Genomic DNA, 22616 nt, shown 5'->3' with positions numbered 1-22616 from the left:
TCTATGAGTAGAGCAAAATATCCCTAGGAATCATTTAAATTATTTTTGTCTAGTCTTGTTTGGTTCTATCCTAGGTCTCTGAGCTGTCCAGCCTGTGGTTCCAGGTCCTCCAGGCAGTGTCAGGTATGGGCTCTTCTCCTAACATGGGTCTCAAGTTGAAGCAATCATTGGTTGGCCACTCCAACAAGTTCGAAAATATGTTGGAATTGCTCATATTTTACATAAAAGGATTTCAAGTGTGTTTTTAATATACTGTTTTCACTTTGAAGCCACAGTCACCATTGTATTTCTTTGGAGTTAGTTCTTGTTACTTGAGTTTGTTTAGACTTACTGCTGGTGAATGAGAAATTTAATTCTGAATAATGGTTTGTTAACACTATGTTTCACTCTAGTTGCCCTGGTCAGCAATGTTATTTCCTCTCTTCATTTTAGTCACCCTGCTGAGAATATTTGGGTAGTATATCACATTAAGCTTTAACTTGTTTCTCTATATTAAAGTTTGTATGGCCATTTTGAAACATTTCATATATTTGCTCAGTATTTAGGTAATGTTTTTGTGACCTGTCATGTCTAGTATGACTTTTTTTCTATAGCATTGGCAATGACCTGAAGGAAGTTTTCTTGTATGTATGAATGTACATATGCAAGCATGTATATATGTATAGCATGATCATATGTATATTTAAATACATTTTACTAGCTATTGGAGCTATTTATATTCTGATTGCAGTTTTTCTATCCCACATCTATATTTTGCTCAATAATATATCTTCAATTTAAACTCTGCAATAAAAATATAGATTTTTTTCTCTCTTGTGAGAATGCGGTTTAATCAGTATCATTTGTTGAACATCTAATTTTCTTACCACAGCAAAAAAACACTATTTCTCACACAATCCAGAAGACACTGTATGTAGGATTTTGCCTCTACACTCAGTGCCACGCTTTGTGTTGTAGATCATGGAACATCTATTGTTTCTGCTTCCTAATTTACAAATAGCAAAAAGATATGATGGTCATACTATTTATCATTCAAGGAGTTTATGATAGGCTAATAAAAAATTAAATAGGTGCAACAATTAGTGTCCCTGGATAATTATTCAAATTTTCACATTCTCAGTGATTTCATCATAATCTCCCCTTTGAGCTCTGAAAAAAAAAAAAAAAGCCTGGTTTCAGATGTATTATTTGCCCTCTATTCCTAAGAGGTAATCTGGTTTTAGACACATGTTATCTTCTTTCTCCCATTTGAAACCATGGATTTGTGTCTTCATTTCAAAAATAACACTCAGTATAAAATATTTTCATAAAAATGTATGCTAAAATTAAACCTCATTTCCATCTTTTCATCACTTTAGACTTCAGGCTCATTCTGCAAAACATCTACTGTATAGACACTTTTATATTACATTTTCATCTATGAATATTTTTGTTCTTGATGTTTTCTGGGTTGGGATTTTACATGAACACACACATTATTTGGTATCTAGGAAGAAAAACTTACATTCATGCCCTCAAACTCAGTTTATAGATTACTGATATTGCTCTTGATTATACACCCATCACCTGGGGTGGGCAACTATTCCCTATTGCTGAAGACACAATGTATTTAGGACACAGGGCTCAGAAACTCCTGGTGAGAAAGCCTCCTCCCTGAGGACAAGCTTTCATGATACTAGAAGGTACCACATAAGTTTACATAAAGGAAGAATCCCATATCCAGCTGGGATGGCCATAAATCATAACAATTACCAGCATAACACAATAACTCTAAAGGTACATTAGTGATATACATACTTTGGCTGTTACTAGCAACTTTCTAATTGGACTAAAGACCTACTCAAAAGGGATACATCATGCCCAGTACTGGGAACCTAGCCACCTATTCAGAAATACTGAAGTCATGATCTTGGAGGAGAACCTACAATGACCACCTTACTAAACCCTCCTAGTCCCAAACTGTTCTACATATTTGCCCTATACCCATAGATAGTCCTCACCCTTCTTTATGGAAAATTCTTTTTGCAACAGATGGATACCATTACAGAATCCCACAACTAATCAAAATCAGAGGTATGGAACACAATCCCAACTGATACATCTACTATGAAACTTTTGAAAAAGTGTCTGAGAGATCACCAGGAAAGGTGAGGCAGAAAGTTTGTGATGGAATGGAATATGGAGTTGAATGAGAAGTTGTGTCTCCTAGAAATGTCAGAAACTACACCTGTGAAATCTCACTAACACAACTGCCTAAACATGACCTGACCAAGGATGAAACTAATAGATAGGCTGACATGGATAGGAGAAATCTTCTGAGGCATCAGCCACAGAGATAGAACTACAGCAACCAAAGAGCATAAGGAGCAATAGAAATAATCTTCCCTAGGGAAACCACACAAATTATTTATCCATTGTCAAATTGTCACCTCTTAAAACGTAAAAATACAAGTAACATTACACAGACTAAGAAGGTTTTATTCATGTATTTTGGAACACACAAGCACATACTGTACACGTATATATGTATGTATGTACTTATGTATGTATGTATATATGTAACAGCAATTAAAGAAAAGGAAGTGATGAATTTGAAAGAGCAGAGGTGAGACAAATGGGATGATTTTGAGGGAGGAAAGAAGAAATGGATAGAGCGGATAGTAAAATTATATTAAAGTGTCAAAACGATTATTTTAAAATTTTTCTCAAAATCATCCTAAAATTAAACCTATTTCCATCATTTCATCACTTTCTGTTTCATTCTTCACCCACTCAACATCTAATCTATAACTATTTTTATTGCATTTCATTAATATATACCTTTTCTAAATAGAAAACAGCTATATTCAATCCAGAAAAACTCACTTCTTGTGTCCACAAAAAAGAGAAGGAAATTATAACTTTCTGATTTTTATGGTAGTATTATATTTGAAATATTATAATGCAATAAGTGCTTTTACTCTCTCAGAAAAATATCATCATCTAAATATATAAATTATTTTTTACAATTGAACTTTTATAGGAAATCTTAAAATGTTTCTATTTTTTCTATTCTCAAATCTAGCATCATCTGTAGATAAAAATATGTCTACAAGTAGTGTACATCATTTGAAATCACATAGAAGCAGGAAGGAAGGAAGAAAGGAAGGAAGGAAGGAAGGAAGGAAGGAAGGAAGGAAGGAAGGAGAGAGAAGGGGAGAGGGAGGGAAGGAGGGAAGAAGGAAGGAAGGAAGGAAGGAAGGAAGGAAGGAAAGAAAGAAAGAAAGAAGGAAGGAAGAAAGGAAGGAAGGAAGGAAGGAGAAAAGAAGGGAAGGGAAGTGGAGGGAGAGAGGGAGGGAGGGAGAGAAGAGATAAAGATAAAAAAGGAAAATAGGATAGCTAAAAAAATTCTGAATAATAAGAAATAACTGCTGGAGTTTCACCATCCCCATCATCAAATTGTACTACAGAATTATATTAATAAAAACAACATAATATTGACACAAAAATGGGCATGTCATCATTGGAATCAAATTGAAGACCAACACATAAATCCATACACCTAAGGACACCTGGTCTTTGTTAAAGCAATCAGAAATAAACAATAGAAACAAAAACATCTCCAACAAATGGTGCTAGTAAAACTGCATACGTGCATGTCAAAAAATCCAAACAGAGACATACTGATCACACTGCATGAAACTCAACTCAAAATGAATCAAAGCCTCAATATTAAGCCAGATACAGTTAACATTATAGAAGACAAAGTGGAGAATAGCCTTGAACTCATTGGCATAGGAGATATCTTGAACTGAACACTATAAATGTGGCCACTGAGATCCACAATTAACAAATGGAACCTCATAAACTTGAAAACTTCTGCACAGCAAAGAACACCATCATTCAGATAATGTGGCAAGCTGTAGAATGGGAAAATCTTTTTACCAACAACACATCCAAAAGAGAGAGGATAACATCCAGACTATATTTAAAAAAAAAAAAAAAAACGCAGAACACAAGGTATCAAGAAAGTAAATAACCCAATTAAAAGTATGTGGTGCAACTCTAAAGAGAAAATTAAATGGATTGTTACTCAGTACTTTAAAAAATGAAGATCTATATACACATAGAATTTAAAACTACATAAGAAGAAGCCTTTGAAACTGTACACTCATAAGAACACACAAGTGGTAATACTAATGAATTACAGGAGGCTGAATGTGGCCATACTTTTAGTGAGAAATCCATAGCCTCCTTCTTAAGAAAGCTTCAGACTGCCTTGGCTTCTACTCTAGCAAAAATGAACAGGTTATATTAATGAAAAGGTAAGGTAGATATTCTTTGGGTTATGTTGGGGAAAGGAGAAAAGAGACAAATGCATAATACACATATTCTTGTAGATAAGAAAATGGCCTATGCCTAGAAAAATGAAATTTTCCGGAACACCACTATATTCCTTCTTACCCCAATCTCTTCAGTTCCTCACTTAAGTGGGTGAGGAGGATAAAACAGGAGCCAGCCAGTCTCAGCTGCAAGGATATAAATAAAAAATGCTTCAGCCAAGGAAGGGAATAGGCAGGGGACAGGAAAATATTCTACTGAGATCCATTTATGAATGTCACCGCTCAGAGGTACACATTGTTATGAGATCTGTGATTTACTAGACTTAATTAGAAGATTATAATATGCTTCTCTCCTATAATTTGCCACTGGAATATTAACCATTCTGTGAAGCTGAAGAATCTACATGACACAAATTATTTTTGAGTTACTTTATATTTGGTATGACGCTATGCATATTTTTCTTTTTTATCTTAATTAAAATATAATTGCATCATTATCTCCTTCTATTTACCCCATCCAACCTCTTCTCTCACCCTAACACTTCCAATGACCTCCAGGCCTAATTCTCTCTCAATACAATATACTGAGTCCATTTAGGGCTGTGTGTATGAACATGATTTCAGAGCTTAAAACTTGATATTTGATACCAAATTGGTATGATAAATTCCTAGGGAGGATTAATTATCCAATCTCTCCTAGTTGCTTATAGTTTTTTATCTATGGCTGGGGTCTCAAGATATTTTCACCTTTCAAGTGAGTGCATCTATTGACATTGTGATTGTTTGTTCTTGTTTAGACAGTCATATTGTTGCAGTATTGTGGGTATAATTCCTTTGCCCCTTCTAGGAGACACAGTCTCACAGTAGAATTTCTGATCCTCTGGTTCTTACAATCTTTCCCCCTCATCTTGTGTAATCTTCCCTGGGTCTTAAGCATAGTTATGTTGTCAATGTCTCTGATGGGCTTGAGCAATGGACAGTCTCTTAGTCTCTGTATTTTACCTTTTGTGGTTCTCTTAATGATCTCCATTAATGTAAAGAGAAGCTTATTTGACAAGGAATGAAAGAGGTCTGTATAATGTTAAGTATGAGTAATTATGCTAATTTAATAGAGTGGTAGTACTAGGTTCTCTTCAAGATATAGGACTTTACGAGCCACAGGTAGTTAACTAGGCTCCAAGTACCAGGAATGATTTCCCATCTGTTGCGCAGGTCTTAAATCCAATTACAAAATCGTTGTTTACCAACAGGATGCGAGTACCACTTTATAATACCATGCATGACTAGTCATTGCTGCGGTTCTTAGGCATTAGAGCTGAGTGGGACTATTCTCCTTCGGCAGCTTGCATAGGTGTTTCTGATGCTATGAGGACTAGTCCTCAGGAAGGATGTTTGCAGATCATATTCAGACTGTAACTTCCTAGTCCTGTGTCACAAGATAATGTTGTCTTCAAGACTATGCATTTACCTTCAAGTTATGAGGAACAAACAAGGGCAAGAGAATACTATATCTTGTCTTTAGAGACCCTTGAATTCTCTTGGCTACTCACTATAAATCAAGTTTATCATTCCTGGTACTGGACTATTTCATCAGAGTAAGGATGTTATTTTAACTATCACCACCACCATCAGCACCGGTACTACCACCCCTACCACTCCCCAAAACCACCTCATGACTACCACTGCCACCACCACTACCCCCACCACCATCATCACCACCCCCCAACCCCCCACCCCCACCACCCCCACTACCTCACCACCACCACTACCATCATCATCATAATATGATACATTAAAGTGTATCCGTTACACATCAAAAGTAAAAGAAAATTATATGCTCTATACATATTAATTGTAGTAATATACATAACAAAACATAAGCTTTTTATTTGTGCTATTTATTTAAAAAATACATTTTTCCTCATTGTGATAGATTTCAAGGCACTAAACTCTGTTTCATACCTGAACCTTTCATTTTTTTTTTTTTTTGTAAATTATAGGTTGTTTTACTTTTTGAATATACTCTAATTACATCATTTCTTTCTACTCTACAACCCCTCCTTCCTACCATCCCTGCCCACTTTCATATTCTTGGCCTCCTTTTATTGTTGTTGAATATGCAGCTTTTCTCCTTTTTGCTTCGAAATCTGGCTCCTTTAGATGCTGAGAAAACAAGGTGTTCTAAAGGAGTTTCTTTTGTTTTCCACTGCGTTTCACACATTTTCAGAGGCTTCCAAATTACTCCCTGTTTCTTCTGAAGGTCACACAGATATTCTAGAGGGTTCCTTTGGGTACCTGGAGTCAAATCCACTTTCAGGTTTTCCAATTCTTATACTCACCTGTGTCACACATCAGCCTTGGTCAAAAGGCATCTTGTAAATAGCCAGCGCCCCACTGTCCACTGTCTCTGTCCAGATTCTTTACCAAATGACATAGTCTTTCCCCAAGAACAAAATTTGAGGTCCACAAACAATCTCCCTAAGGGACTGTTTTCATATATCACCATTTATTTTCATGTCTAGAACAACAAATACCCCCTGTATCGTGCCAGTAAAGCCTTAAACTGCAGTTACTACCTTTGAACAACTTAAATTAACCAATTTGTTTAAATAACAGTTTCAAAAGTTCCAATTCAGCCAGATAAATACCTAGTGTTGACTATGTTTTCTTATTGGAATCTCATTTGGTACATCCAACTTCCCAGAGCTTGTCACCACAGCCAGATATTATAGAACTGAGCATCCCAATTGGTATTACTCACCCTAAAACTGATGTTCCTTTCACCATGTGTGGCTAAAATGGCTAATGTACTGACATGGAATCTAGATGGGTGTTATTTAGAAGAAAATATATTTTGACACTGTAGTGCTTTATTGGTAGATATCTTAATTCTTAAGTATTTTAATGGAGAAATATCTTATCCTCGTGATAAGAATTGCATCCAGAGGAGTTTGTTCCAGGTTTTGATGCACAGGGAAATATAATTGTATTCTTTCAAGTCATGTACAAATTAAATTGAAAAAAAAAATGTGTCCAGAATTGTGGGATTACAGGGGATTAAGTCCACACCATTTAAATCAATACTGTTTTGAAAGTCTAGAAATGAGATGATGAGTGTAGGCAGCAAATGGTGCAAACTCTTCATCTGGCAGCTTCTGAAAATGTGCTTTTCATGGATCTGTGTCTGCTGTTGAAAATCTGAAGAGGAATTAAAACTCAGATATATAAGCCAAAATTTGAAATTAATTTATTTTGTATTGGAAGAAAAATTAGCTCCATTGTCAAAAATCTAAGGAACACACCTGTCATGTCTTACCATGTATTTAGCAGATAAAACATGGTATAGACAATAGTGCTTAATAATATTCTGCATGTCAGGAAATAACAAAACTGGAAACGTGAGAATGATTTTTACTGGCATTAAGATAGTTAAGCAAATACGTCTGGAATGTGTTTTAAAGTTACTGGATGTGCCTTTCCTGTTTCCTGAAGGTAGGTCCTTTCATTGATAGTTACTGAAATTTTGTTCAAGTCTATTTGGGTGATACTAAATTTTAAACATCTTATACAATTCAAAAAACTTAAAGATATATTAATTTCTCCATTATTGAAGAATAATTTTTATATTAACTAATATTTACTATAGAACCTGGATTTAATGAGATTTATGATATATTCCCTTACTTGTCTCTAACATATTAAGGAACACTATAATAAACAGATTATTTAATTCTACATGTAAAAAATATACTCAAGCATATTATATAATATTTTCCCTCATTATTCATAAAGATTATCATTTTAGATTTCTACTACCATTTTGGGGGACATATTTATAAAGGTATAGCAATCTTCTCAAATTCAAAATGTTTTCTATTTCATCTATCACAACAAAAATATTTATGGTACTTTATGTATATTATATATCTCTAATGCTTCCATGTGAAGAATTAGTTCATTAATTCAAATATGAATTTGTTCATGTTTGTGTCATTTAAGATTGGCTTTAACTTTATCCATATTATCAACTTAGAACAGTTTTGTTTTTGTCTCTGTTTTTTTTTTTCAATCCAGATGGCCCCTGTGGATGCACCCTCAAGTGAGCATTTGTGCATTAGCCAATTTGTTTCAGATGGAGTTTGTGATTCTAATGAAAAAAAAAAGAATAAAAGAAACTGCAGTTGATTACTTGCTTGAGATATTAAAGTCTGTTAAGAAATTATGCTATTATGTTGATTGAGGGCATTTTCCCTGTACAACACACTCAACTTCCAATGTTAAAGTTCAATAGTTAGATTTTCTTCTTTGTTCTTCATTTCTTATGGAAAAGCTTTATACTTCCATGAGGACATAAGATAAAGTACAGGATCATTTCAACTTTTCTTTAGCTTTTTAATCATTCATATCAAGTTTTAATAAAACTGAATTTAGATTTGTTAGATTGAGATTGCTGGAGTTGACTTGGAAATAAAAAACAGACAGGCATCTCCAGAAGAAGAATTTCTCTTTGAATCAGAACAACTGAAGAGCTTCAATTTCCCAAGGAAGCAGAGACTGTGTAAAAATTGTAATATAGAAGTCATGGGGTTTTAAAGGATGGAAAAGGGGGAGCTTTGGGTGTGGAAGATTGCTTGCATCTGTAGGTCAACTCCTCTCCATGCAATTCCTGTCATGGGAATTATAGCAGAAACTTAATGTATTAATTTCCTTTTGTCATTTTCTTCCCCCTCCTTTGAAATATTTAAGAATTCAGACATCTATGAATAAACCACTACAGTGTCAAAATCTATTTTCTTCTAAATAGCACTCATCCATTAATAATCATAGAGAGATAGAAACCAGTGGGGTAGCTGTGGGATATACTTAAGAAGCTTCTACAGATATCATCAATGAAGTCAACCTTCCTGTCCTGAACTACTCAGGCCATCTGAGGCTATTAGCTAAATATCCCTTCAAGGTTCATTTTAATATGATGGGAAATACAAATTCTGTTGTTGTTAATTTTATCTATTTCTAGTCTTTTATAATTTCCAGTCTAGAATGCTGGTGATGAAGCTCAGTGGAAGTTTTAGACACATATAAATGATATGATTAATATTTTCTTCATTATAAAACAACTGCATAATGAAAACAGGGGGTGGTAAATGGTTCTGTGGTTAAAAACACATGCTACTCTGTAGAAATCTCCATGTCATTTGCTAGCATTTAAGTCAGGGTACCCACAAATGCCTGTGTCTCCAGCTCTAGTGAACTCAGAGCCCTCTTGTGGTCACTGTAGCTACCTACACTCACATACACAAATATACAAACAGACATACAAACATTAAATTCATAATTTAAAATGAAATAAATCTATAAACTAAAACACAAATAAAAATGAATCATCAGTTAATACAAATAATTCTAATCACCTATATTGTAATTCATATGATTCTGTTTTATGTTTAGTAACACATTGAATTATTTATTAATATAATGGTTATATTTAAATGAACTTTACAAATAAATGTAAATATACTACTTCTTGGCATAATAATAAAGAAATGATTTTCTAAGAGAAAAATATTCAGTTCTATAAGAATTATTTTTTATAAAAGTCAAAAATTAAGAGCCATTGAAAACAAAGTATACATTCTACTACACTGTACACAAACATCTTAGTACCATTTTTCTTCTCAAAAAGACTGTTGGGGCATATGGATTGCTTAAGTTCTCTAATGTCATAGAGATCTGAGAGCTCAAGACATTACAATGATTCAGAAACAGTACTTCATTTCCTCAGGACAAATGTTACTTAACATGTAATTCTATAAAGACAGTGATAAGCTAAAGATAATTTTATAATTTAATATACCACTAATTATTCCATATTAATATATATATATATATATATATATATATATATATATATATATATATATATTAGCAACACCTGTATTTTATATAGATTTCAAATATTTGGTATTCATAGGATCTGAACCTATAATTCATTTGGCAATTAATCATTTAAATCCAAGCTTTCTATGATGTTCAAATAAACAACATATTGCTGTGATGTTAAAAACATGATATTTCAAAATATTTGCTTTATGTCAATTATATTTGAAATATTAATGACTAAGGTCATAATATGCCCTTTGAAATTTTCCTTGGCATAATTTTATGAAAAGGAATCTAAAGATAGTAATTTAAAACTGTGTAAATTTATTTGGAAAAACAGCCACATTTATTGAACACTATGAGCCATATTACTAAAGTAGCTTAAAATATAGAGCATCTAGTATATATAAAATGATTGAGGCTGAAAAATTTGTTCAGAAAGTAAAGATTCTTGCTAATAAACTGATAAAATGAGTGCCTTTGGCCATTGATATTGGGCATCACTGGTTACTTTCTTCATAATGCACAAAAATTTTCATGTGAAAACACATAAAACAAATTCAATAAATACTAATTTGCCAGCTTTATTAATTTATTAGTAGCCTTGTTATCCCTTGTATTATAAATGTCCTCTCCCATTACTCTCTTTGAGCTCTCAATTTTTCTCAGTCTACAGATATCTTTATTCCAGCATCAATTTTTAAAATATTTATATCTTCATAAATCTCCTTTACATCCAATATTTGGATCAATTATTACAAAGCCTTCTGAGTCATTTCACTTACTTGATTTTCCTTACTTTCTTTTCCCTGCTTATTTTGTTTCTTTATTGTATTAAATATTTTCCCTGATCATTTTTTCTTCTATGTGAATTTCGAATTGATCTTAGATTTTAGGAAAAAACATGAAGGAATTTTATAGTAAATCAGTTTTCATTGCTGAGTAATTAGAGAATTGATGCTATTGACAGAAATTTTAGTCACATTATTCAGGTTTATGGAAAATCCTGTTAATTTAAGTCATATCATCCTTATTTTCACCCACAAATATTGCTAAATCCTACCTTTCATCTTTGATGCAATTATTTAACCTAGGGGAATGCATTTTGTTTCAAAATGTTTAACTTGTGTAAAATAAACATTTTATGATCAAACATTTATTTTAATATGATAATATTAGGAAAAACACAAAAAATTCCATTAAATAAAACATTAGCTATTTTGTCAGAACATGAGAAACTAATTATTTCTTGTTTTAGTATAACTCATCAGTGCCATTGTAGATGCTCAAAGATCTGTGTAGTTGGAAGTTTTTCTGAGCCCCCCCCGGTCCAAAGCTGCTCAGACCCAAATAAACACACAGAGGCTTATATTAATTAAAACTGACTGGGCTCAGGCTTACTACTGACTAGCTCTTACACTTAAACTTAGCCCATTTCTGTTAATCTATATGTTGCCATGGCTTTACCTGTGTGTCATTACATGCTGATCCCTGAACAGCGGTATGGTGTCTCCTGACTCAGTCTTCGTCTTCCCAGAATTCTCCATGTCTGCTTATCCCACCTATACTTCCTGCCTTGCTACTGGCCAATCCGTGTTTTATTAAACCAATATACAAAAGCATTATTCCACAGCATTTCACCTTTTTTGTTTAATTAAAATGGAAGTTTTTAACTTTAACATAGTAAAATTACATATAACAAACAGTTATCAACCAAGAATTACAGTTACAATAACAAGACTATTTGTATTTGGCAATATTAAGAAAGTATTCTATCTATCCTATATTTGTGAGTCAAAAGTTTTATACCTAATTTATTGGTTTTATCATAACCAATTAAAATTATAACTATCTAGTCTTCAACTACATCAATGACCCCAGAAGGATATAATATTACCTAAGTAAACAGAAAATGCATTGTAAGCAACTTCCAAAATTCTGGAAACAACAGAGAGAGTTGCCTGCCTGGACAGTCATCCAAAGTTCATCTGCAAAGTCAGGGCATCCAACCTCAGCCCTAGAGTCTCTCAGTCGCTTTTCTCTGTGTCCTCCAGAATGTCTGGCAGTTTCTTCTGTGAAGCAGAAACCTCAAGGATCATTTTGCCTTGCAAAATTCAGTGGTCATCTTCCTATGGGTCCTGTATGTCCAGTTTATATGACATTTTGTTAAACAGTCTAGGCAAGAACAGTTTCTTGCCCAAATGGCTATTTTTGCCAAGAAGAAGGTAAACTCCATATAGAGTGTCTTCGATACCCATCTTTCTCTTTGAAGTAATTGGTGCTGCAAGGAGCAGATGTGAGGCCTCTGCAAGTGGCACACTAAGCTGCATGGTGGATTTAGACTTTGCTAGTACAAAATAAAAAAAAAGAGGTTTTTGGGCTACATGCTGCTTGGATAAAAGCATAGACCCACGATAGCTCCCAGAGCTGGTGGTAAACTACCACTGCCATGTTGGGAAGCTGAGGTGGGCGGAGCCAGCAGCCACAGCTGCTGCAGTTTAAAGCAATAGATTCACAATAAGACAGATTCAGATGTAATAGTTTACAATGTGTGTAAAATATACGTAGGCTTGAAAGAGACAAAAAAGGTGATATATACACTTATAGAAACAAATACATAGTTTTAAAAAATAAAGTCTTTAAAGAGACAGTAAAATTAATATAAAAAATAAGCCACATAAAGAAGAATATTACACAGAGAATCTGGATTGTGTTGTCTTTGGGATTTTTAACTGCAGAAAAACATTTGATTGTAAAAACTGTTGAATTATGCCAAAATGTATATTTTAAAGGTACCTTGACTTCAAAGTTTGGATATAAGGATATGTTGCTTTGGAAAAGAGTCTCTTTTGTTTCCACAGAAAGCCAGAGGCTATGGATTTGTTCCAGATTAAGATACATCAGGTTTGACCAGCCAAGACCCCCTGAAAGGTCTCCGATGAAACCATGGCCCAGATGATCCAACATTCAGAATGGTTTGAAGGCAACTGGCTCAGACAATACACCCTCATGGACTATTCCATAATCCTAAAATTTTCTTTGTGTCCCCATAAGATACAGCACCCCCCTCCAGCAGGAAGTAGTAAGAGAAGCTACGCCCAAATTCCCAAATTGTATGTAATTTTACTTTGTTAAGGTTAAAACCTTCCTTTTTGAAAAAAGAAAGGGGGGGGAGTGCTGTGGGATGGTCTGTATGTCAAGTGTGTTGCTGATTGGTCAATAAATAAATCACTGATTGGCCAGGCAGGAAGTATAGGCGGGACAAGGAGGAGAATAAAGCTGGAAAGTGGAAGGCTGAGAGAGACACTGCCAGCCGCCATGATGACAAGCAGCATGTGAAGACGCCGGTAAGCCATGAGACGTGGCAGGGTATAGATTTGTGGAAATGGATTAATTTAAGCTGTAAGAACAGTTAGCAAGAAGCCTGCCACAGCCATACAGTTTGTAAGCAATATAAGTCTCTGTGTTTACTTGGTCGGGTCTGAGAAGCTGTGGGACTGGCGGGTGACAGAGATTTGTCCTGACTGTGGGCCAGGCAGGAAAACTCTAGCTACAGTTTCACTGTCCAGAAAGTCTAAATTTTTAAAACATTTTAAATGTCATATTCTCTAGGTCTTTGAAATGTTTGAAGGTTACCTATCTATCTGAAATATATCTATGTATACTTAGAAAACTTAATATGACTATGAGTTTGACTATCATAGAAGAATAATTATTAATCTGTATTTCTTAATTATCCATTACAATATAAAAGAGCTGCACAAACATAATTCCTTAAATGACAGTAGAAATATATATATAATAACAAAATTAACTTTAAATTTGTATCAATAAACTAAAATCCATAACATTGTAAAACATTCAAACAAATTGTTGCTCTTTAAAAGTATGTTCATTGCCGGGCAGTGGTGGTGCACACCTTTAATCCCAGCACTCAGGAGGCAGAGCCAGGCAGAGCTCTGTGAGTTTAAGGCCAGCCTGGGCTACCAAGCGAGTTCCAGGAAAGGTGCAAAGCTACACAGGGAAACCCTGTCTCGAAAAAACCAAAAAAAAAAAAAGTATGTTCATTAATCTACCCTTTTATCCTATCTATCTATATTATCCCCTTTTCTTTTTTAGAAAGAGATTGCATTTATAATCAATCTCCTTTAAATAAAAACAAGTATTCATAAACAATATTTTGGGAATTTGGGCATAGCTTCTCATACTACTTCCTGCCGGATGAGGGCACAGGCAATCTAATGGGGATCTTGAGAAAACTAAGAATTATGGTCAAGTCTTGACTGGAGCAGTCTGTGAGGCTGCATTGTGTGAGCCAGTTGCCTTGAAACTATTCTAGACGTTAGATCATCTGGTCCATGGTGTCATTGGAGACCTTTCAGGGTATCTTGACTGGTCAAACCACATTAGCCTGGAAGCAATCCACAGGTTCTCATCTTCTGTGGAAACAAAAGCAGAACCTCTTTTCCAAAGCAACGTATCCTTAGACAAAGATTTTGAAATCAAGATATCTTTAAAATATTCATATTGATTTAACTCACCAGTTTTTACATTCAAATGTCCTCTGCAGCTAAAAAAATCCCAAAGACAATATAATCTGGACTCTGTGTGTAATTTCCATCTTTATGTGGCTTATTTTTTATATTACTTTTACTTTATCTTTAAAGACTTATTTTTTTAAACTTTCTATTTATTTATATAACTATCTATCCTTTTCCTCTCTCTTTTAAGCCTACTTACATTTTTACACATATTGTAATCTGTTTAGAGTTTTATTTTATCTGAATCTGTTTTATTGAGAATCAGTTGCTTTAAACTGCAGTGGCTCGTACTGAAGCAGCAGTTAGTCAGCTAGTACTGAAGCTGACTCCACCCATCTCAGCTTTTTAACATGGCAGTGGTACATTTACCACCAGCTCTGGGAGCCCAGAGTACTGCCAAATCTTGGAAACAGTGGGTCTATGCCTTCATTAAAGCAATTTGTAGCCAAGAAAAATCTTTTTTTTTTTTTTTTTCTACTAGCAAAAGCTAAATCTGCCATGCAGTGCTCTGTGTGGCTTGGAGATGCCACCGTGTACTATGGCAGGAATCTGCAGCCATGCTGCAGGTCAAGCATGCATGCCATGAACCCACCATAGAGTATCTCAAGCCTGCCAGTTTTCAGCTACAAATCTGTGTCTTTGAATCCTTCCAATTATAAATCCTGAAGGCCAATATTCCTTATAAATTTTGATCAGAAGTCCTAAAAGGATGACAATATTTTTTAAAGAAAATATATCAATTTAAAAATAATTATTCTAGGCTGAATTTGATGGTATACATCTTTAATCCCACCATGCAGGAGGCAAACACAAGTAGATCTCTGTAAATCCAAGAATAACCTGGTCTACATAGTGAGTTCCAGGACAACAAAAGCTATAGAATGAGACCCTGTTTTCAGCAGAAATACAATAACAAAATAATAATAATGATAATAATAACATGTGCCAAAACATCATTTATTCCAGATGCAACCAGCCAGTTGGTTATTCACAAATTAATATCATTCATGAAGTGAACAGGATAAAAACAAAAATTGTCAACACAAAAATGTATATGAATAATTCAAATCACTCATAATTAAACAAACTATTATAGAGGAAAAGCTCACTTTCATAAAGTTTACTTCAAAAGCCTCAAAATGTGAAAGGTAATAGTGAAAGACAAAATATTTTCCCTTAGTATAAGATAAAACATGAATTATATTTTCATAACTCTTATGCTACATTTAGTAGTGTGACTTCCTAATTAAATAAGGGAGAATAAAAGGCATCGTCTAGATCTAAGAGAAGTAAATGCCCCTGTTTTTAGATACATGATTGTCTACACAGAAAATGCTGGGCAAACCCTTGCCAAAACAATGCCTTAAAACTTAAAACTGAATTCATCATAGCTATGAACATAAAATAAACACAAATATATTGATTCTACTTCTAATTTTATAGAGAAAGTTTCAGAATGATTACATGCTATTAATACATGAATTAATTATGTGTGAGGAATCTAACAAAATGAAACAAATGAGACATGTATGCTGCATTTTTAAAAAGACATGGGAGGAGTAGAAACAGGGGAAACTGTGTTTGGGATATATTATATGAGAGAAGAAAAATTGAAAGTAGCTGCCAAATAAACCACCTAAAATTAAAGAAAATCAAAGTGATGACTGAAATAGACATTAAAAATTTACCAGAAGGCTTAACATAAAATATACATTTCCTGAAATTGCTCAATAAGTTTAGTGTATGTCCTATTATATTGCAACTTACTTTATTTTAGATAGAGACAAATTTATTGTATAAAATATATAGAAAAGCACATGCCCAAGTAAAGCTAGGGGTGTTGAGTGTGGATCAATGGGATCATTGGTATTTGGTCCTCCACACCTGAAGAGGGATTTTGGAAGTGGTGTAGAAAGAGATGCACAGGACAAGTGTTATTTATGTAGGTCATGAGGTGGGTGAAGTTGCCAGTGTATGTCCACCATTCCTCTTTGGATGGAGGGTGGTTCTAAGTTCCCAGGCTTAAGATTCTTCTGAGTTTCCTGTACATCTAGCACCTGATATCTTCATGAGCTTCCAGGCATGTGAAATTTCTCTTTTCTTTACTTTGGAATGTTTCATTTAAGAAGTAGCTAAGTAATACTACTATGTAAGGTAATATATTTCACTAACATTTTGACTTAAATGTTAAGCATCTGTACGAGATCAGCAGTTACATCTAAACTGAGGTCTAATCAATAGTTATAAATGTCAGTCTACCCAAAATGACACATAAAATAACCTATCACACATGATATGATTGCATTTGTTATTTGTATTATTGTCTTTTTGTAGAATATGTTTCAATGATTTATACATTCACTGATCTTTCTAATTTTATGAAAGTAAAAGTCACAGGTTTTTACTTAAGATACAGCTCTGAATATTTCCACTCAAGTATAAATTCCAAAAGACTATTACGTGACACATGAAGATATTTTTTCAGAACTGTTGTAAAATACAATGAAGACTTTTAGATGATAAATGCCTTAGTTTGACAAGACTCTCTACTTCCAATATTTTACACTTTACACAAAACTTAATTAATGCAATCCAAGGAGCAGGCTCATTTAAAGTAAGATGTATGGAATTGGTAATTGCACAAATGGTTCAGAAAGAAAAGGAATTCAGAGGATCTAGGGAGAAAGAGTTTAATTTTGTCAGGGTGATGCTTTGTTTATTATCCCAACTGTGAAGGATGCACGAATCACGTTTCTTCTGGTTTAAGAACAGGATTACTTCAGAAAACAGGTCTGTACTTTATCACATACCAGGGAAAGTAATAAAATTAATTCTTTATTGAATATTAACTAATAAACAAACATGTTTACAGGAAACTGTAAATTTATATTCTTTCTTTTTGCCAAGTGTGTAAAAAGTGCATTATATTTTTACAGAACATTCAAGTGTTTCAATAAATATTTCTGTAAAGTAGTATAACAAAAATAGTCTCATTTTGATTTTATGAGTAGCTCAAAACCAAAGGAAACATAATGTCTTAGCAGAGCATTTTGCCTGTTCACAACAGATTCTATTTCTGCAAATTAGTTTACTTCTTTCATAACTCAGGCAGAACAACCCTCCAATTTAAGTTTGAAATAGATATTGCATTGTGTATATTATTTTATGTATGAAAACCTTGCCATCAATCATTCTTTTTAGTGTTGGGGCAACTTAATCTTCTCTTGAAAAGGCTGTGCCAGATTCAGTTACCAACATGGCATATTTTCCTGAATGCCATGGAGTGAAACATAAATTAAAATAAAAAAGATAATAAACATCTAAATACTTCCCCATTGAGTCAATAAATTTGCATTGCATTACTGCAGTGACATCAGACTTCTGATTTTATTTCATTTTTTTGAATGAATAGAGAAGCATTATCAATTTTCTACTGGATAAAATTCCAATGAACTTTTGTGTGCACAATTTCTTTAATTCAGTGAGGGCAGGTGATTTTGTCTTAAAAACATGGAATATTAGATTTTATGCCATGATATAGACTCTTAGATTGAGAGGACTTTATTTTAGATTTTATATTTTGAATAAAAATCTGGGAATTTATTTACAGCATGTGGAGTGGTTGAAATAGTAGTAATTGGTGCAGAAAAGTCTAACACCTAAATTAAGAACTTAAGGTCACTAGGAATGTTTTTCCATTTTTTTTTATTTTGCTGGTCACTTTATATAATGTTCACATGTAATAGAATTTGAATAATGATAACGCAGTTAAGCTTACTATACTAGAGAACTTTTGCTTATTGTAATATTTTGTATATTATATCATAAATGTTTATTTTAAAATGTTAGGTCTTTTTTTATACTTCAAGCTCCATGGAAATGTGATTATTTTAAAACAAGCTGCCAGGTAGTGGAGGCACACGCCTTTAATCCCAACACTTGGGAGGCAGAGGCAGGTGATCTTTGTGAGTTTGTGGCCAGCCTGGTCTACAGAGGGAGTTCCAGGACAGTCAGGGCTGTTACACAGAGAAACTGTCTCAAAAACAACAAAACAAAAAACAAAACCAAACAAATAAAAACCTAGCCAGTTGAAAATCTTTACACAAAGACAATATCACTCATCTCAAAATGAATTATAGGGACATGGACTCAAGTTTCCTCAAATACTATTTTCCAATGTGGTAGAAGTTTGGTGAAAATTTTGTAGCTACAGAAAAAGAGAATGAGATTAATTAAGAGTTTTTTTCAAATGCTTTGGTGCAAGAATCAGTAAGGCAGGTTACAGTAAAGAGGTGGGAATCCTTGCTACAAGCATCATTTGTTATCTGATTGACAATCTTAGCCTTTAATGCAAGTTATGCATCTGTTAGTACATCTCATTTTTACATAGTAGTCTAAGCTTTTATAACTAATACAGAGATGAGCTATGATTTACTCTCAAGGAAGCTAAAGATGGCACAAGATAATACGTTTCTTGGTATCTTAGGGTTTTTAACGCTATAAAGACACTGATGGTGATGGCAACTCTTATAAAGGAAAACATTTAATTGGAGTTGGTTTACAGTTTCAGAGGTTTAGTGCATTTAATGTTCTGGCTGGCACCTGGCTGCATCCCGGCAGACATGATGTTGCATAAAGAGCTGAGAGTTCTACATCTTGATCCTCAGGCAACAGGAGACTGTGTGCCACACTGAGTGTAGTTTGAGCATATGAGACCTCAAAGCCCACCCCAACAATGGCACATTTCCTCCACAAAAGCCATACCTTCTCCAAGGCTTCCTCCAAATAGTGTCACTCGCTATGGGTCAAGCATTCAACCACATGAGTCCAGGGGGTCATTACTATTCAAACCACCACACTTGACAAAGAATCTTCCAGCTTCTTACTAGCATGGAAGTTCTAATCATCCTCAAGGAATCATTAACGGAAATTCGGCTTTTATCTTATAGCAACTATATTTCACAAGGAAAACAAACATCCACCTCCTGTAGTTGGAAGTTATACCTATGTGCCGGCTGGCTGGAGATTCAGACAAATCTCTCCTGCTTGCATCCCTCAAGTAAACACACAGAGGCTTATATTAATTATAACTGCTTGGCCATTAGCTCAGGCTTATTACTGACTAGTTCTTACATTTAAATGAATCCATAATTCTTATCTATGTTTAGCCATGTGGCTTGATATCTTTTCTCAGTTGTCTCTTGTCATCTTGCTTCCTCTGTGTCAGTCCTCACTGACTTCCTCTTCCCAGAATTCTCCTTGTCTGCTTGCCCCACTTATACTTCCTGTCTGACTACTGGTCAATCAGCATTTTATTTATCAACCAATCAGAGCAACACATATTCACAGTGTACAGGAAGACATCCCACAGCAACTGCATTTCCCTACCAACCTAATTTTGTGTCCTTTAAAACATTTAAGATTAATTTGTTCTATGGTTTGCTCTTGGATGTGTCACCTTTTTGTTGTTGTTGTTGTTGTTGTTAGGATTTATATAAAACAATATTTTAAAGCTAAATGATACTGCTGTATAAGTTATGCCTCAACTACAAATCAAAAGCCTACAATATATCTACAATATATAAAGCCAAGAATCAAGGTATATCTATAATGATAATCATTAGTTGAAGAAGATAAAGGAGAGAGCAAATGTCTTGCAGAATAGTACTTGTTTAATATGAATTCAATCCTTAATACCATCAAAAGTATAAAGAGGAAAAAACACAGAGAAATAATTTTTAAAAATTAAAATATAAACAATCTTCAATAGTAAGTCTTTGGTTGTCAATACTTACCTTGAATATCAATTAGTTAAATTGTGCAGCTTAAGGATAGAGTGATTTACTGAATTAAAATAACATACAAGACTAACTATGTTGCCTACAAGATACACATTTCATCTGTAACACATAAAGACTGAAACTTAAGGAATCAAAAGGGTTATTCCATACTGACAGAAAATGAAAAAAAGGCAGAGGTAGCTGTATATATTTCGGGTAAAATAGATTTTCATTAAAATATTTCATAAGGAGTCAAAGAAAAATCTTCATAGAAGGCTTTACTTCTTGAAGAGTACATATCAATTATAAATATGTAACTGATGTCAGAACACAGAAATATATAAAATAAATATCAATTACAGCTTAAGAGAGAAGTAACTCTAGTCCAATTGCAGTGAGAGTCTCACTACCTCACTATTTTATTAGTAGATAGATCATCCAGATAGAAAATCAATAGAGAAGAATCAAACTTAAACTACACTCTAGATCAAATGAACCAAACAGACACATATAGAACTTCCCTTTCAAATGCTGCAGACCACACATTCTTCTCAAGAATCCCAGTGAAGATAACCGACAGTGATGAACTGGTAAACTTGGACGCTATGGACAGGAGCTCATGTATTGCCTGTAAGCAATGCACCTTCAGGTTTTGAATGAGACAGAGGCCTATTCTCATGGCTTGTCTGTATAGTTAACTGCCAGCTTTTTGCAAGCTCAGTTTTTCTATTTCAATTTAATACAACAAATACTACAGAATATGTGATATCTCATATAAAATGAGAAATAATTTTAGATGTTTATATAAAAACATAAAATTAAGTTTTGATCAGGAATCTTTACACATAGTTACAAGGCAGAAACTGTGACTTTTAAAATACAATAGAATTATATTCACACATGTAGATCTACAAAATATGTAAATAATATGTAATCATCAGCTCTCATTGTTTGAACAAAAATAACTTCTTTCTTTTTTCATGTTCTCTTTGTTTCTTTCTCCCTTCCTTTCTTCCATTCTTTCATTGTCATTTAAATTCTGAGACAGTTTCACTAAATTATATATGTTGGCTTTGAACTTGTTATTCTCCTGCCTCAACTCCCTCAATAACTAATATGATATTGTCAGCTACAGTTTAACAATTAGGTTCAACCTAAATTTAAGTATTTGATTTTACAACAACCAGCTGCCTCTTATATTTGGTAATGCTGTACCATTTGTAACATGACATTCCAAGTCTTTCTTTTTCTCTTGAAATTTAGGAGAATGTAATAATATATGTGTCCTATAAATACACAACAAATCCAGTGCTAAGTATTTTTTAGTCAGTGATGGTAAAATAAACTGACACATTGCTTTAGGATAGTAATAGCTTCCAAACATAGTAAAGAGAAAAGAGTCTTGTTTTAACCTATATATTTTTCTTAGGTAAATATATTCATGTTGATTTGATTTAATGGAAAAATAACTGGAAATGATTATCAAAGAGTGCAATAATGGTAAATATTAGAGGCTTGGAAAATCTGAAGTAATATAAAGTAAATTTAGGGAGCACCCAGGGCTGAAACAATTTAATACTGGGAAATCTGGCTGTTTCCCTATCACAGAATTCTGGTTTGGTTATTGCTGTATACTAAGAATAATTGAATATGTGAGGATCATTTGTCCTTCAAACTAAAAGATTTAACATTGCTAAAGTAATTAAATTACAGCTTTTTGTACCATTTGTGTTTTATTTTATTGTTTTGTTTGTAAGGTAAAGATATATGTGGCTAAAACTAAATTTATTAGAAAGCTGAAAATAAGTAATTTTATTTGTAATTCACATTTCTTGCTGAATCAAACAAAAAAGATAAGAGAAGTAGTTAATTTTTAGTGAATGAAATGACACATGCCTATAATTCAATCACTTGGGAGGTTGAGGCAGGAGGATATTAAGTTTGAGGCCAGTCTGGGCTAAATAATAAGATAAAGATCCAGTCTCATAGAAAACAAGCAGAACAAAAAAGGAGCCAGTTTTGGAGCTCCATTTCATACTAATTAACAACAAAAAGGTGTTTGCATGTGTTGTTATTTCTAACTAAAATTATTT

Source organism: Peromyscus californicus, unplaced genomic scaffold (assembly GCF_007827085.1).
Source record: "Peromyscus californicus insignis strain IS unplaced genomic scaffold, ASM782708v3 Scaffold_16__1_contigs__length_79575227, whole genome shotgun sequence".
NCBI classification, from domain to species: domain Eukaryota; kingdom Metazoa; phylum Chordata; class Mammalia; order Rodentia; family Cricetidae; genus Peromyscus; species Peromyscus californicus.
The sequence above is the reverse complement of the archived record's forward strand: the minus strand, read 5'-3'. Positions refer to the sequence as shown.